The sequence below is a fragment of the Chenopodium quinoa genome, unplaced genomic scaffold (genome assembly GCF_001683475.1).
Source record: "Chenopodium quinoa cultivar QQ74 unplaced genomic scaffold, ASM168347v1, whole genome shotgun sequence".
NCBI lineage: Eukaryota > Viridiplantae > Streptophyta > Magnoliopsida > Caryophyllales > Amaranthaceae > Chenopodium > Chenopodium quinoa.
In genome coordinates, this window is record NW_018745566.1 from 1107809 (window position 1) to 1111309 (window position 3501).

General features: G+C 39.7%; 1 long non-coding RNA gene across 1 annotated transcript; it reads right to left on the reverse strand.

Annotated features, from left to right (window-relative positions):
* Positions 1-370: 370 nt before the first annotated feature.
* On the reverse strand, positions 371-1799 carry LOC110716234. The gene is made up of 3 exons (XR_002510439.1): positions 1312-1799; positions 1039-1166; positions 371-768 (listed from the first exon to the last, which is right to left on the reverse strand). It is a non-coding gene; the product is annotated as an uncharacterized LOC110716234 (long non-coding RNA).
* Positions 1800-3501: the final 1702 nt, after the last annotated feature.

The window sequence follows — 3501 nt, forward strand, 5'->3', positions numbered from 1 at the left end:
CCATGCACACCGAGAAGATCGCTACTTGGGAGTCTATTATACATGCTTTTATTGATAGATACAAATGTAATATTCAAGTAGAAACTGATCATAGGGAACTTGAAATGCTTAAACAAAAAGAGAATGAAGGTTTCACTACCTTTTACAATAGGTGGAAGGAAACTCACTAGTGGAAAAACACGCTATTAGCAACTGGCGAAAAGTTGCTTTTAGCAATTGGCGCGTGGGGCTGCTATTGCGAGGGCTACTAATAAGATTATTATTTGCAACTGCGCTTGTTCGTTGCTAATAGTCATTATTCGCAACTGGCGTAGTGCTAGGCTAGCTGCTAATAGTATTTATTCGCAACTGGCATAGTACTAGGCCAGCTGCTAGTAGTGGTTATTTGCAGCTGGCGTAGTACTAGGCGAGCTACTAATAACTGTCTTTTTTTAAAAATAAAAAAAAAAGACTATTAGCAGCTGGCTAAGGACCACGCCAATTGCAAATAGTCATTTCTTTAAATAAAAAAAAAAATTGAAAATTTTCCAAAATAATATACAAACTATATTATATACTAAGATTTATGTTTATTATGAAGTATACATTCATTACAAATTAAAAAATATACAATAACTCAAATTAAAAAAAAAAAAAAAAAAAGATTGGTTGAAACATCTAGATGATGTGATCACATGGCTATCGTCATTTGTAAATATTGCATGATTCACATTAGAAGTATGCCCACGAAATTCCTTCAACGATTTCCCAGACTTCATACCATGACCCCTGAGTTCAATCAATAACACAAAATAGTGAATATATATAAATTCTATAAGACCAATGTGGAGAGCCCATCAAGCTAGACAATAGCAACATAAAAAAATTAGAAAAAAAAAATCTGATTGGAACAGCTAGGGTCAAATATAGGAGAAACCATAAAGAACTCAGAATACAACACAGAACATTAGCAAATTGCAGAATACCAACTAGTCAAAACTACCTAAGATATTAGCCAATTGAATAATAAATGTCGTAAGTCAAGCATGAGATCCAAACCTGGCAGTGCTGTCAAAAGATGTACTCAATATCTGACTTCCATCTCGAGAAAAACAAAGACTTGTAACTCCCATAGAATGAACACGTTCATAGCATCACAAACACTGAGTTGTTCTAATATGCCAAACCTGCAAATAGGTACAAGATCCAGCCACAGTTTATCAGCAATCCCTCCTTCCTTAAACAAGAAGCTAATTAATAAGGTGAATCTAGAAATATTTTCATGCTATAAATCAACATAAGAAGCTTTTTAAGAAGGCAATGTAAGCTCACCAGGGGAGAAATGTAATGAAAAATTAGGCAATGTAAGCTTTCACAGTAAAAGCATGAAATTTATTCCAAATGGGAATATACATTACAATCCAAGCACAATCCATCAGTATTTTATGAAAAGATTATCACTTTTTTAAACATCCCAGAATGATATATGTGACCATTAATTTCGGATAAAAGGTACTAAATATGACAATTGGACACATCATATTAGACCATAAACAGAATTTCCAGAAAACAGTCCACTAGACTACATAGATTATATCTGATCCTTATCTGTTACACCAAGCAACACAGATCACACATTGCGCCCACATTCTAATAAGTAATAACTAACCCTCTGAAACTATCAATGCAACTTTCTCAATTTCACCAAGCTTCTACTATACAAATACCAGCAAATTCAGCAGAATCTCAATGAAAACAGACTTCTAACACTTATCAACCTTAATTACCAACAAATGCTTAATAAAGACAAATTCCAGGCAATGTTGCTGGTAGCGGACTTTATCCTCACGATCATTCACCTGATGGTTTAGACTAGGAGAAAAATTAGGCCTTGATGGACTTCAAAGTGTTGTATCTACAGTTGAGGAGGGCTTAGAGTTTGATCCCTTTGGTTCATTCTTCTCTTCCCTTTTCATATTAGGCTGAAGCAAATGGGCATGGCTTTCATGTATGTAGGACTCAAATTCAGACTTTTTCAGAAAAGACTTGAGGCACTTTGGAGCAGCACAAATAAAGATTCCCTCCATTTATCATTTTAATTGTTTGGACCTTTTGGATTTGTTCATCACATCTGTCACAAATTTTTTTTTTTCAATATATAGGTATAAATTGCCTTTAATTTTTCTCCATCTCAAGCCTCAGCGCCCATTTATTCCTCCTCCCTTCCCCAATGTCTCCAAATGAGCATAAATTAGCACTACCAGAAGAGTATACTCCAAGAGTACATTAGAACAGATACAATAACTAACACAGGAACTAGATAAGACTAGAAACCATTGCCAATAAAGTGCAACGTATGATTGACATCACAAGTTATAAGGAACCCATTAACCTTGGGTAAACACACAGCAGTACTCGTAGAAACATTACAACTTCATCAATTCTCCAATCATTCAGGTAACCGTCTATTCTCTTACTTTTCTTTTTATTTCTTTTGAACTATGGTACCTCGAAAGCACCCGGCACGACCTAGGGTAGTGATCAGTCGGTCACCGGGGACGGCTGAATCTAGGACTAGGAGTGCCGCCTGCCCCTTTCCGGACCAAACTTTGCCCTTTATACATAGCCCGACTGTCTCTGTGTCTGTGCAGAATACGATGGCTCGAACTAAGAGAACTGCCAGGATCACCAACTCTGATGGCTCCTCCTTTTATGTGTCGGCCAGCGAGACATCTGACCAGGCGCCTGATGCTGAAGTCAACCAAAGTGGCTCTGTCGCTGGGAGCTTAGAGGAGGGAGCCAAGGTGTTCCCTACCCACTTCACTGTTGACTTAGCTAGTCGATAATTGACCCCTACTGAAGGAGAGGGGTCGGCCCCCTCTAAGAGAGGGGAGGAGTCGGACTCTTCTGATAGTGAGTCCAGCTCTAGCTCCTCAAGCCGTCATTCCCTGAACTTGGAGGAGAGGCACTCCCGACTGCGTGAGTCAAGACTTTCTCATGCGGTCGCGAAGGGGGACAAATGGTCAGAACCATCCGCCTCTAACAAGGAGTTGAACACTCCTTACTTCTGTCATGTCCCAAAGGGCCGCATCAAGGCCATGAAAAAACAAATTAGACACCTTTCTATCGGACCATGAGATGGGTCCAGATTTTGATTTATTTGTGCCGGATGCTGAGGATGCGGTAGTCTGGCCTGAGACGATCGGTTATAGAGACGCCTGCTTTGGTTGCTATGAGGCAGCCATTAAGGCGGGGCTTCGATTTCCCTTGCATCCGGCTGTTTAGAAAATCCTCGATGGATATGAGGTGGGGTTATGGCAGCTAGCCCCGAATTCTTGGTTTAACATTCTTGGCTATGTGGCCGGATGTGAAATGCACGGGGTGGAGCCAAGTTTTGAGGCGTTCACCCATATGAACTATTTAAGTCGGACCCCCAAAACAAGCGGTACCGGCTGGTACCAGCTAACAAGCCACAAGGGCTACTTGATGACGAGAGGGAAAGAAAATAAATGGAAGGATTGG